Source organism: Arachis hypogaea, chromosome 6 (genome assembly GCF_003086295.3).
Source record: "Arachis hypogaea cultivar Tifrunner chromosome 6, arahy.Tifrunner.gnm2.J5K5, whole genome shotgun sequence".
NCBI classification, from domain to species: domain Eukaryota; kingdom Viridiplantae; phylum Streptophyta; class Magnoliopsida; order Fabales; family Fabaceae; genus Arachis; species Arachis hypogaea.
In genome coordinates, this window is record NC_092041.1 from 18366450 (window position 1) to 18382203 (window position 15754).

The 15754-nt window shown below is 27.5% G+C and overlaps 1 long non-coding RNA gene across 1 annotated transcript; it reads right to left on the bottom strand.

The window, feature by feature from the left end:
- Positions 1-2413: 2413 nt before the first annotated feature.
- Positions 2414-4671, bottom strand: LOC140173433 (uncharacterized). The gene is made up of 4 exons (XR_011862240.1): positions 4488-4671; positions 4342-4396; positions 4125-4253; positions 2414-2688 (listed from the first exon to the last, which is right to left on the bottom strand). It is a non-coding gene; the product is annotated as an uncharacterized lncRNA (long non-coding RNA).
- Between the last annotated feature and the right edge of the window lie 11083 nt (positions 4672-15754).

Consider the following 15754-nt stretch of genomic DNA (forward strand, 5'->3'; position numbering starts at 1 on the left):
GACGCAAAGCGTCTGCCACAACGTTCGCTTTTCCTGAATGATAATTCAATTCAAAATCATAATCTTTTAGAAGCTCCATCTGCTTCCTTTGACGCATATTCAACTCCTTCTGCTAAAAAGATACTTCAAACTCTTATGGTATGAGAAAACATGAAACTTAACACCATAGAGATAGTGCCTCCAAATCTTTAAAGCAAATACAACAGCAGCAAGTTCCAAATCGTGTGTCGGATAGTTCACTTCATGCGGCCTTAACTGCCGTGAGGCGTATGCTACAACATTCTGGTGCTGCATCAGAACGCACCCTAAACCCTTCAGTGATGCATCACAGTACACTTCAAACGGTTCACTTGATTCAGGCAATAACAATACGGGTGCAGTAGTCAATCTGTGCTTCAATTCTTGAAAACTCTCTTCACATTCTGGAGACCAAACAAAAGGCGTATCTTTCCTAGTCAACTTAGTTAAAGGTAAGGCGAGCTGTGAAAATCCCTTAATGAATCTACGATAATACCCTGCCAAACCTAAGAAACTTTTGATCTCTGTCACTGAAGTTGGTTGCTCCCAATTCATCACTGCTTCCACCTTAGCAGGATCCATAGCTATTTCCTGCTTACTCACCACATGACAGAGAGACTTTACTTCACTCTTCCAAAATTCACATTTAGATAACTTAGCGTATAACTTTCTGTTTCTCAAAATTTGTAGCACAGTTCGCAAGTGATCAGCATGCTCCTCTTCAGTCTTAGAATAAACAAAAATGTCATCAATGAAGACAATAACAAACTTGTCCAAATACGGTCGAAAAATTCTGTTCATCTAATCTATAAATACTGCGGGGGCATTAGTTAACCCGAAAGACATTACTGTATACTCATAATGACCATAACGGGTTCTGAAAGCAGTTTTCGGAATATCCTCATCTCTAACCCTTATCTGATGATATCTGGATCGCAGATCAATCTTAGAAAACACACCGGCTCCCTGTAATTGATCCATTAGATCATCGATTCTAGGCAACGGATATTTGTTCTTCACAGTGATCTTATTCAACTGCCGATAGTCGACACACAAACGCATACTCCCATCCTTCTTCTTTACTAGTAACACTGGTGCTCCCCACGGAGAAACACTTGGTCGGATGAAATGCTTACCCAACAAATCTTCCAGCTGAGCTTTCAGTTCAGCCATTTCTAAAGGTGACATCCTATAAGGAGTAATTGAAATCGGACCGGCTCCAGGTACCAACTCAATTGCAAATTCAACCTCTCGGTTAGGTGGGAATTCATTAATATCATCCGGAAACACATCTGGAAATTCACACACAACCGGAATCTGCTCTAAACTCTTATCATCACCTGATACTCCCGTAGTTAATAACATAATACCCTGACATTCAGTTCCAGAATAGTTTACTATCATAGAATTCAAATAATAACTATTCACCACAACCGGTGCTTCTGACCCTTCCGGCATAAACTGTACTGACTTTTTAGAGCAATCAAGCAAAACATGGTTCTTAAATAACCAATCTCCCGACTATCACAGTGTCACCTGCCTGCAGGATACATCGTGTCCCCTGTCACCCATACTAAGCTTCACCTTGCAACTGATAATTTCCAAATTCAACCCATTACTCCTCAGGAACCTGTTGTGCCTGTAACGCCCTTTCCAGAGCCTGAATCCAATTATGTGCATCAGTGGGATTGAGGTTCTCCTGAAGATCGGAGGGTGAACTTTTAGAAATGTAGCAAGTGTCTCATAGGACCGTCCTCATCATTATTGTTACCGTGATTACCTTGGTTTATCTTATTACCCAGTGCCTCGGCTGTCACCTGCATAGCTGCAGCCATATTTTCCAGGGCAGCCATAAAGTCTACTGGATCATTCCCTACTAGGCTAGGAGTAACGATGCCTATCCTACCTCTATCTCGCCCGCGACCGCGTCTGCGAGTCGATATCTGGTCCTTATACACACCAAACAAGTGATATTAAGTTGATCAGTCTCAATATCGCAGGTCTAATGGTTTAAGTTCCAAATGCATGCTCACAGACGTTTATGCCATATATATCAGTCAGATATCCTAATAGCACATAAACACATATACAGAGAATGCACAGAAGTACAATCAGTCCGTCTTTCAGGCTCTATAGGAACGAACTGCTCTGATACCATAATGTAACACCCTACCACGCTAAGCTTTACGCTTAAGCCGTAAAACAGAGGTGGTGTGGTATTACGACCTCTAAAATAAAATATATATTTATAATAGCAGAAGAATTATAATATGCTAGGAGCCGTGAAGAAAAGAGGAAACAAAATCGCAAAATAAAAGCGCAACGCTCAAGGAACGGGTTAACCTGCGTGCTAAGGAAACCATAACTATTAAACATATGATAACAGAAGTAGGAATAGAGTGCCAAAGATACAAAATAACAAGCTCCTAACTCAGCCTGCGAAGTCAAGACTGGCCGGAGAATATTTACATATATATACATACATATCCATAACCCAAAAGTACATATACACAATCCTACCTCTCCATAAACCTCTAGGAGGATCAAAAGAACAAGTTATGCGGAGAGAAAACCAAGTATATATATACACATCATAGCATAACAAAATAACCCTGTAACCACTCCGCTTCAAGGGTCCAGATGCCTAACGAGATGCCTCTCGACCTGCATCTGAAAAACAACAACATAGTATGGAATGAGAACCGGAGGTTCTCAGTATGGTAAAGGTGCCACACACATAATATATAAGGTCCTGGGAATGCCAGAGGCAATCCTAGAACGCCGACACTCAGATTATAGAGCTTAAAGTATTAAATAGAAGCCATAAAAGGTGGTTTACTAAGGATATTTAAACCTAACTTAACTTAACCTTAAATCTAAATCCCATTCTGCCATTCCTCCTTACCTCCAACTCCATCATGTATTTTCACAGACAACTAAACAGACAAAGGCAAACACAAGAAGGTTACAAGTACTGCAAATAACAAATATACATTTAACATGGCAAGTACATTTAAGCACACCCAGTTAATACACAAGCAAGTAATTCAAGTAATATGCATATGATGCATGCCTGTCCTATGGCTGATGAGGCTCATCTGTCGGTTATCCAGCCAACCCGACAAGTCTGAATTGTACTTAGACTGTCCCCCGACGTGCATCCCCAAGAGTCTATGCATAGTTTTTTATCAAATAATCAATAATACTCAATGGGGGTAACATTCCCGGGAATTTATATAGTGCCCGGTCACACACTTACGTCGTAGGGTCAACAGAGTATCGAGTTTTCAACCTGGTACACGTGGTGGCAAGCCACGGCACTTAATCCAGGGAATCTCGTATCTCAGATTATTCAAATTCATAAGCCATATAAATAATTCAATTATAATTCATCAACATCAACATCATTCTCAATCGCATTTCATTCATCATCATACATCAATCATATTCAATCCTTATCCTTCACTATCGCACCTCCCATTCCGTCCATCAATAGTTCCAATTCAAAACATAATTCATTCTTTTCTAAATGAATCAAACTTAAAACATGCTCATTTTCTTAATAACTCTAAATCAAACCATATACCCTTTGAATCTAAATCTTTTTAGATAATCATATAAACAAAATCTCTAATTTCTATAAAATTTCGGCAGCATCTCCTCTAAAACTCGGATTTTGCCACCCTTTTCGGGTCCAAACCTGCATTCTTTTCAATTCAACATACCCTTCCTTATCATCATAACAATCACCACAATAAATCTACCTCAGATCAACAATTAAACTCATACAATATTCGAATCCAACAACCAAAAATTCAATTAAGGATCATAGTTCACTAATCCTAGGCTTCTAACACAAGATACCTCAAATCAATAATTCACCAAATTATTAATTAATCAACAAGCACCCAACTAACCATGTTCATCAATAATAACATTCACCATCCAAAATTAATAACTAATTATCCAATAAACTTCAACCAAATATATTCATCGAAAAATTACTAAACATTAAACATACACCCGCATTCCAACTTATCCTATGGTCATCTAGCCTAAGTTTTCACAGAACATTATATATTAAATGCAAGAAAACTAAACCATACCTTAGCCGATTCCCAAGTATTATTCCAAGAAAATTTTCCTAAAAGAACACAGCCCTCAAAACCTCAACTAATCCGCTTCCTCCAAGTTCCAGTATTCACAATTTCAAGCTCCAATTATCTATTTTCAACCTAATACACATTCATAACACATATATACCCAATTTAATACTCAAAGCTCAAATTTAATGAAAATAAAATATAATTATCGTATCCTCACCTTACCCAAGCTTCACATAAGCAAGAGTAAACGTTTTCCTCAAGCTAATTGGATCCTAAAACATCAAAAATCAAAGAAATTCAACACCCTTTCTCAAAACTCAAAAATTGGGGGAAATGAGAGACTGAAGTGGAATATCAAGTTACCTATGAAATTGTTCCGGTAGAAATGTAGAGCTCAACGCGGTGAACGCGTGGCCACAAACGGTGCGGCGATCGGAGCTCAAACGAGGAAGTTACGGGAAATTGAATTCACCGTAAACGAATTTCTCTTCTTCTCTTCCCTGGGAGGCTGCTGCATCGTTGAGGGAAATGAATAGAATAAGAGCCCGTGGCTCTTTTTAATTGTTGGACTAATTGGGCCCACAGCCCGGTTTAACCGGTTCGGCCCGGTTTAACCGGTTCGGTCCGTTCGGTCCAATCTTGGACCGTTTTCTTCGAAATTGGTGTCAAAATTCTCGTTTCGATGAGCTCTATCCTAATTTAATATAATATTCACATTTCTAATCTTCCTTATTAAAAATTAATTTATTGACTAATTATCTACTAATTTAACCGGGGTTTACATAATTTATGTTAAAAAAGATGAAACTCTTCAAATACACGGATAATATATAATTTAAGAACAATAAAATAAAAAATCTAGAATTTTATAATAGTATTTGAAATTTTCAATGACGATAATACAAAGTGTTTAAATCGACCAAATGAATTTAATAATTATTCTTTGCACATCTTATTTAAATTTGAATCTTAAAATTACTTTTATCTTTTTTTCTAATATAAATTATTTTTGACAAAAAATAGAGAAAAAAATTTATTAGACCAAAAAAATATCCGATCAAAAAAATTATTATAAGGAGATTTATAATTAGAGAAGAAAAGAATAAAAGTATTAATAATAATTAATAAAAAGAAACGAAGCTTGTATTAAAGAATGTTAGAAAAGAAATAATAAAGTTCATATTAATAACAATAATGTTGAGGAATGATGTTGCTGCTTTAGGCTTCTAACCTTCATCTTTGGCCATATTTTTTTCTGTTCTTTGCTCTTTTTTTTTTAAATTATCAAGTCATAAAAAAAATAAAGAACAATTCAAGAAACAAAAACAGCAAGATCGAAAATAATAAGATCAATAGTAACTATACAAATCAAAATACATAGGAGAAAACAAACTATTATATGATATAATTAACTTAAGTATATTTTATCATTAAATAAACAAAGTTAATGCACAACAAAATTACATGTAAAGAGAAGAAAATAAAAAAGAGTTAAAATATCCAAAGTGATAAAAAAATTATTTTATAGAAGACTATAAAATAATGAACTTCTAACTAAATTAAACTGTACTTATTATTATTAGAAAGGGTAAGAGAGAGCAGTAGAGAAAAGGTTTGTGTGTATTCAAGTTGTGTAAAATGATACAATATAGAAGGGTATTTATAGGTGCTAAGAGAATCAAAATAATAAAAACGTAATATCCTATAATAAATATTTAGATATATTAAATAATACTAATTGATCTAATTGATCCTAATTATACTCTAACAATTATATTCAATTAATTGATATACATAATATTAAATTGTGTGATACTTAAATATCTCAATTAGTTGATATAATTAATCCACCGTAATGAATTGTATTTAATGAGTTAAAAGAAATAAATCAGGAAATATTCTAAGAAACATGTCACGTCAACTTTATCATTAATTACAAAAATTTGATTTTTATATAATAGAATAAATAGAATAGATAGATATCTCATTATTCGTTATTTTAACTTATCTATTAGATATTTTTTATATTTACCACTCAATATATTAAAATACAATTTTATATCTAGATAAGAATTACATAGATATTTAATTGAAAGAGCATTTAATTTTTTAAAATATAATAACAGTTTTAATTTCTTTGATTTTTTTTTTACATTTTTTTTTGTGTTTTTTTAAATAAAAGACAAGCCTATAGCAAAAATAGGAAGATATTGTAGTATTTATTGAAGAGAGACAAAATAAATATAATTAAAATTCAAACATTTAAAATGTGTTTGAATTTTGAAAAATGAGATGAGACATGAGAACCCACAGACACTTGGCTTCAATGAATCTGTTTATACCATTCAACTCAGTATTTTTTAGCTTTCTATTTTCTTCTCATATATTTTATATGAATTTATCAGTGCCAAACATGCATCACATAAAGTATTTTTTAACTCCATCCTAATCCATATATTATCTTTGCTAAACAAAATATAAAAGGAAAAAATATAATAAATTAATTAAAGTTATTATTATTTAAAGAGATAGTAAATATATTAGTATTTTTGTATTTTAAATTAATTAAGATCTAAATGAAAAATAACATTAATTTAAAAAAGTTAAATTAAAATTAACTCAAACAATGATATTTAAATTATAAAAAAATTGATTTTCATATTTTATAAAATATCATACTGGCGGTAATTGTAAATATGACGCTACTTAAAATTAAATAAAGTAACACAGATAAAACAAATTAAAAAATAAAAAATAACTTAATCTTATATAAAATTTACCTATAAAATTCTGTACCGAAAAATGAATTTAATTTTAGTATATTAATAATATAAAATATTTTATATAATCATTTAATTCAATTAGATTTATCTATTTAGGTCATTATTAAAAAATAAATTTAAGATACCAACATACAATTACTTTAAATTAAGCAACAATTATCAATACTATATAAGGGACATACTATTCCACTAACAATGATTGTTATAAGGAATAATTTTCTAATTTTTTATACTAATATTAGAAAGTTTATATAATACTATATAATAATATTATCATTATCAATACTATATGATATCAAAACAAAAAAATCACCGTGCTAATATAATATTATCAATATTATATAAATCATCTTTGTATTTATTTTTCTGTGCGTATATAATATTTAGTTAACACATTAAGACATATATAATATAAAGTGATTTACAAATTATTATTAATTCATATATAATATATAATTAAATTTAATGAATTCAATTAGAATAAATAATAAATTATTTATTTTATTTCAGACTTTATAAATGAATAAATTAATTAACTAATATAACAAATTATAATTAATGTAGTAAAATTAATTAAGTAATATATATTATAATAAATTATATTAATATTTAAATATCTAATCAAATCAATTAGCTGATATAATTAAGTCATGGTAATAAATTGTATTGAATGAGTTAAAATAATTAAATTGGGAAACACTCTCCAGAGCATGCCAGGTCAGCTCAATCATTAAGTGCAAACATCCGATTTTTATATAATAGAATAGATTAGGAAATAGCCATAAATAAATTTATTTCCTTAATGAGTGTTAAATTTATTGTTAAATTATATATTACCTTTAAAATTTTAGTATAATTGAGTCTAATTTCTACATTTTGAAATGAATTTACTCAAAAAAATTAATATGTAAATCACATTATTATTATAAATTACTTTTTTAACATATTTAGTCTTTAATTCACATGATTTGAATTTAGCTTAATATATATTATTTGATTTAATTTGATTTAATTATTAGTTAAAAATATCTCAATTGTCTATTTTATTCATAAATTTATTATTTAATGACTAATAAATTAATCAAATTAATTAATTAGTACACACAATAAATTTGGTTTAATAAATTAAAAGAATCAAATTAAAAAATACTAACAAAAAATTAAAATAAATGAATGAAGAAATATTACTAAATCAAATTGATATAAATTATAATAAATTATATGATATTTAAATATCTAATCAAATTAATTAGCCGATATAGTTAGTTTATCGTAATAACTTGTATTTAATGAGTTAAAAGAAATAAATTGGGAAACACTCTCAGAAGCATGCCACGTCACCTCCATCATTAAATGCAAGAATCTGATTTTTATATAATAGAATAGATTGGTTGTTAAAAGTGTTTCTCAATTTATTTTTTTAACTCATTAAATACAATTCATTATAGTAAATTAATTATATCAACTAAATAATTTAATTATATATTTAAATATCACACAATTTATTATAATTTATATCAATTAATTAATTATAATTCATTATATTGATTATTTTAATTTATTAATTTATAAGGTACATATTAAAATAGATAATTTGTTATTTATTATAATTGAATATAATAACCATAGATTAATTTAGTTAAGAAAATTATTGTCTCCTAAGAGAGTGTTTTTCTATTTATCTTTTTAATTCATTAAATTTATTCAACTATTTCTTGATTTATTTTTTTGAATTCAATAAATTAAATCAAATCAATTATACTAATTATTTGTATTAACTAATTTATTTGATTAATTCTTAAAAATATTTTTATTTGATTTGTTTTATTTATTTAAATATATTAATTATAACTAATCCATTATTTAATTTTATAGGATAATATTAAATTCTATTTCTAATATAAACATACAAAATTTTATTCCTTTTATTTTTATTTTATCATTATAAAATGTCATATATATTAGAAGAGGATCTCATTTTTTTTATCAAATACTTTTTTATTTGGTAATTTTTACAACAAATTTTTTTTTCTTCCTACGAGGTGTCGTAGCAAGAAAGCAACTATCGACTTATCGTGGATACAAGTCACCAGACCCTCCAACTCCCACTCGGAACTATATATAATATGTTAACCAAGAAGTATTCATGAACTATGGTTAACAAGTTCTCAAGTTGGAGTTTATGAAAAATCTGTCCCTGCTAATTTTAACATGGACTATGAACACTGAGATTGTGTTGGGATAGAAATTCAATTGCCAAATATTCAAAATGTTATGGATATAAGATCAATCTAAAGAGGGTAAGAAAAATCAATTTTGAAATGTTAATTCGAATTATATAAATATATCGATGTCACTACTTTTGTTTTATAATTTTTTTTTGTCTCTAGATTTGCTGTAGCTATAAAAGATTTGAATATTTAGGTCATAAATGTAATTTCAGTAGATACTTCAGATACACTTCCTATTATATATGAACGCAGTCTTTTTGACATGTATCACAATTGGTGTAAATTGTTTAGCACTTATCCTAAGTCTTACGATTTTCTCTATGCAAATTATCTGTTTTTAAGACTCAAGAAAATGTGTGTATAATTATTTCATTTCTCATTTATCAAAATTAATAGTTTGTCAGATCATATCAACAGACAATAATTATATGTGTCATTTTGCTAATGTATTTATTAGTCTCTTAAGTATAATTTTCAAATTATTGTGGTTGAGATTGATCAAATTCTGAGATTCCCGAAAATATGTTTCTAAGAGTGGTAAATTTAAAATTTTAATTGACTAATTATATTGATTAAAATTAAATTTAGTAAGATGATGATAGGTCTCACCATAAAAATTATTTTTTTCATCGATCTTTAACAACTACTAAAAAAAGCTTCCGTTTATATATTTTATTTTGTTTAAACTTTAAATGATTTTAATCTTTTAATAAATTAACTTATTTTTTTATTTTTAATCTATATTTATTATTGTTATTATTATTATAATAAATTTTGTTAGATCTAAATAAAAGACATATTCATTATATTATATTGTTGTAGACCAAAATATAATTGTAATGTATTCAAAAATATGGTTCACATATTACATAATTAGTCATACTAATAATATCCGTTTGTAATTAATTTTCTCATTTCTTTTATATTATGAGCAATAGAGCATACTGAATGATCTTTTTATTATTAAAATAAAATAAATTACACTAATTTTTACTAGCATCTAAATTCACAAAATACGTTTAAATAAATTAATAGTTACAATAGAAAATATCACTTATCATATTATTATTTATAATTTTTAAATTTTGTAAGAATGAACATGCTTGACAATGAAACTTATGACACATATTTTTTTTATTAGATATATCATACAACCGTTTATTTTTAAACAATATTGTCATATAAACTATAAACTACTTTACTATATATTTTGTAAATAAAAAATAAATTTGAATTAAATGGTTAATACTTGATACATGTGTTTCTTTTACTGGTTTAGCAATTTGTGATTTTTTTAGTATAATAATGGACAAAAATAACAGTTTGGACTGAGTTGTTATTTTTCGAACAATAACAAAAAAATTCAGTTTATGATGAGGTCTATTATTATGTCAACATAATTAGTTATAGCGAAAATAATTACTCATCTATACTCTGTGCCGAAAAAAAAAAAATTATCTGTATCAGTTGTGCAAAAAGTACAGATTTTGTCTTCCTTTCTAAACACTTATCAAATTTTCTAATCAACCAACACATATCTATAAGCATAAAAATTTTCTTTATTCTATACCATAGAACACTCACATAGGGAGCGGTGAATATACTAATGACAATTATAAGCGGTTTCACTCTTTTTTTTTTTGAAATTTGGGCCCATACAGATATCACAGAAAACCAACCATCATAAAAAATAAGCCAATTAATATTATGAACAAAAACTAATTTTCTAAATTCAATGACATTAGCACACACTGAACTTTAATCTCTCCAAGCCAAGACTTAAAAAAACAGTTCAACTAGTTATCTAAAAAAATGATCTTTTATTCATCTTTTTATTTTAATATTAAAAAAAATATTAAAATAAATTCATTCAATAAATTTAGTACTTTTTTAAAATTGAATGCATATTTAAAATACAAACTAAAATTTAAATTTTAAACTTTAAAATTTATGTTTTATTTTTAATATTTTTAATTAATAATAAATTACAATTTAAATACAAATTATAAAATCAAACTAAATAAAATTTGAAATTTTAATTTTAAAATTAATAAAGGCTTTAAAATGAAAAAATACTAGTGCTCAAATAAATAATAAAAATTTCAACTAATACTATGATAAAAATATGTTAAATATATTTTTATTGAATAAGATCTAAAAAAGTTAACTTAATTATTCATTTTAATAATTTAAAAAATATTAATATTCAAATAAGTAACAAAAAAAATCTAACTAATAATAAAAAAAGAAATATTAGATGTATTTTTATCGTATAAGATATAAAAAAATAATTTTATTTTTAACTTTTAAATTTAAATTTTAGATTTATGATTTTGGATGTGTTTTAAAAATATTTTATATATAATTTAATAATTTTAGATGTGTTATAATTGAAAAAAAAGATTTATTAACATACATTTTAATAATTCAAAAATATTAAAGTTAAAATAAGTAATAAAAAAATCCAACTAATAATAAAAAATAAGAAATATTAGATGCGTTTTTATGGAATAGGATATAAAAAAATTAATTTTATTTTTAACATTTGAATTTAAAATTTTTATTTATGATTTTGGGTGTGTTTCAAAAATATTTTGTATATAACTTAATAATTTTATATGTGTTATAATTAAAAAAAACAAATTTTATGAATATAAATTTTAATAATTTTAAAAGCGTTAACGTTTAAATATATAAATAATGAAAAAGTCTAACTAATAATAAAAAAATAAAAAATATTAGATGAATTTTTATCAAATAAGATATTAAAAAAATAAAAAACATATAAAGAAAATAAAAAATAATAAAATATTTATTTTACGAAATGGATAAAAAATAAAAAAAATTAATATTTAAAATTTAAATTAATTTTAATTATTAATATATTTATTTACAGAATAAAAATATATTTTAATTAAAATTTAATTAAATAATATTATTTAAATTTAAAAACTGATTAAAACCTAAAAATTAAAAAAACAACAAGCATCTTCCAAAAGAAAAAAAAAAGTCACGACTTGAAACCAACTGCGTAAAGAAAACACAAGTTATTGTTTACTATGTTAATCAAACGTTAATGATACACTCTCACAATTCAGGTGTTATCATCCTATTGCGTGATCAACACATAGCTATTTGTAGCCACCACTGGTATAGCCACCAGAGACACAACATATATATATATATATATATATATATATATATATATATATATATATATATATATATATATATATATATATCACACACGTACATAGCCGTTTGACCACTTTTTAAATACTTTTTTATAACAAAAATAACATATAAAAATTCACAGCTTTTTAAATAATTTTTAATAATAAAAATTAATATTTATTTATTAAATTAAAAATAATATTTTTTAAATATTTTAATAATTTTATTTTTATTATTATTTTAAATTTTAATTTTTTATTAATTATATTTTTATTATTATTTATAATTACTTTTTTATTTAATTTATCCAAAAAAATATATAACTATAAAATATTAATCATAATTAATTATAATTTATTTTATTTAATATTTATTAATATTAATAATAATTAATAAATATTAAATAAGATAAAATTTTATTTTTTTTGGTCTACTTAACATTATCGAAATACTAAAGTTAATTGGATGCATGCACTATGATAATAATAAACTTAGTATATTTGAGAGTTGTTTCCTTGTTGCTTCTTCAAAATGACATGTGTATATTTTGGCTTGTTGTTTTTGTTGGTAGATCAAGTAATAATAAGGAAGGATTTTTTTTAAATAAAATAAAAAAATATTATTTTTTCAAATATTATTTTTTTAAATCTTATTTTTTAATTTTATTTTTTTAAATATAATTTTTTATATATATTATAAAATTTGTTGGGAGATCAGACAGGTTCTATATAAATTATAGAGTTCGTTAGGGATACAAAAAACTCTAAATATAAAAAAATATAGTTAAAAAATTAAAATTAAAAAATTAAATTTATAAAAATAATAAATTTTTTTATTTTATTTGAGTGAAAAAATCCTAATAAGGAACCTAGTATTCTATAGTGGTTGTTGTATTTTTTATTTCTTATTTAAATATTCATGCTTCTTATTTTTTAAGTTCTTTACTTATATCATCTATTAAATCATTAGTTTTTAATCTATATCATGTATTTAATGCATAAAAATTCTTTAAAAATAACATTTAATTTAAAATATTAAATTTAATTACGATAAGCTAACGCATTTCATACAATAATAATATGACATGTCACACGGGTATCTTATCCTTTAAATTTTAGAGAGTTAAATAGAATTTATCAAATTTTTATAATTATTTGGTTAATGTAAACTAATTTTAATAAAAGAATAAATTATCATTTGTACTAATAAAAGATACAGATATTGACAAATGTACCCATATAAAAATAAAACGATAATTATAATCATGGAAGATGGCTTCCGTGTGCCAAGAGTACCCGGACGTTAGTTACACAATCGGTCCGTTAGGGTATTCCTAGCACACTGAAGCTATCTTCCGTGGGTACAATTGTCGTTTTATTCTTATATGGATATATTTGTCAGCGTTTGTATCTTTCATGGATACAAATGGTAATTTATTCTTTAATAAAATGGAAAAACAACCATTTGTACCCATGAACTTTACGAACGCTGACAAAAGTACCCATTAAAGAAGGAAACTAATGTTGTATCCATCAAAGATGGATTCCATACGACAAAAGTACCCAAATCCGAAATTTATGTTGACTTTTTAATAAAATTCCAGAATTACCCCATCATTATCTTCAACCCCTCATCTCTTCTTTCTCAAATCTCAAACACCTCCATTGCCTAAAAACTCTAATCTCAATACCTAAAAATCCCAAATTATCATTTTCCCAACCCTAATCTCAATACCTAAAAATCCCAAATTATCATTTTTCCAATCCTAATCTCAATACCCCTTTCAACAAATTTCAACCCTCTATTTATTCTTTTCATCAATTTTACCACAAATCCCATGTCCAGCACCAAGCATGGTACCTCTTCCATGGCTGGTGAGCCTAACCACTGCAACTGCAGCTTGTGTTGCTGCCACAACAACATCAGCTGCAGTTGCAGTAGCAGCAGCAACAGCAATGGCATGCTTGTTCTGCTCCTTTTCTGTCTCATTGTAGAAAGATTGCAACCAAGTTGCTTCAGCTGGAGAAATGTTTGGTGGAATGGTAGCTGGATTGTGACACAGAACTCTAGAATTACTTGAATTTCTCTAAGCAGCAGAAGTAGTAGAAGAAGATAAAGAGAATTTCATGCTTCTGGGGTCTCTATAGTTTGAATTTTCTTGTTTGTGTTGTTGTTCTTTGTCTCTTCTTATCCCAAACAAGTAGTAAAATTGATGAAAAGAATAAAGAGAGGGTTGAAATTTGTTAAAAGGGGTATTGAGATTAGGGTTGAGAAAATGATAATTTAGAATTTTTAGGTATTGAGATTAGGGTTTTTAGGCAATGGAGGTGTTTGAGATTTGGGAAAGAAGAGAGGAGGGGTTGAAGATAATGGTGAGGTTAATTTTGGAATTTTATTAAAAAGTCAACATAAATTTCGGATTTAGGTACTTTTGTCGTACGGAATTCATCTTTGATGGATACAACGTTAGTTTCCTTTTTTAATGGGTACTTCTGTCAGCGTTCATAAAGTTCATGGGTACCACGGAAGATGGCTTCTGTGTGCCAAGAGTACCCGGACGTTAGTTACACAATCGGTCCGTTAGGGTATTCCTGGCACACGGAAGCTATCTTCCGTGGGTACAATTGTTGTTTTATTCTTATATGGATATATTTGTCAGCGTTTGTATCTTTCATGGATACAAATGGTAATTTATTCTTTAATAAAATTATAGTTGTACCATACCAATAACTTTGACTACAGAATTATTGACCGAGCATTAAACGCAACCAAAAATGACACCTCAGTATATTCCAACGCAAGGATCTCCGCACCATTATTTGACGTTATCAAAGATACGGAAAACAAACCCGAGAATCCCGAGCAGTTCTCTCATCATACCGTTACAAAGCTCAGTCCTCTAAAATCTATATAAACAAGTTGCAACTACAAACACAGATAAGTCAGTTCCATCGAGACTGAGCTATATCACAAAGTCACATACCGATTTTATCTTCAAAGCTTTTTATATTCTCAAGAAATTTACTGACTTGGGCGTCGGAGTCTCTTTTGCAGGTTCCACGCCGACGTCAACGGAATTCCAAGGAGTTCTTCCTGAGAATGAAGCAATCGGCCGAGGAGACACTTGTTCGAGTCATAGCTCGGAGGAAGTATCCTGATACGGAACATTTGGCGCCCACCGTAGGGCCCTTAGTCCTAAGCAACTAACCCCACCTTTTTCTACCACTTTCCTTCTCTGTTGAGTAGGTTTTTGATTTTTGCCCAATGACGGACAACGAGGTATCACAACCCTCGCAAGCGGAGCTGTTGGCCATGATCGCGAATCTACAAGCTGAGGTCCGAAAAATAGCTGAGCAGTCGTCCAAAGCTCCTAATGGGAATTCCTCCCATACTTGAGAAGCCGAGTCTTTAGAGATTACTCCCCCAAAGGAAAAGCTCACAT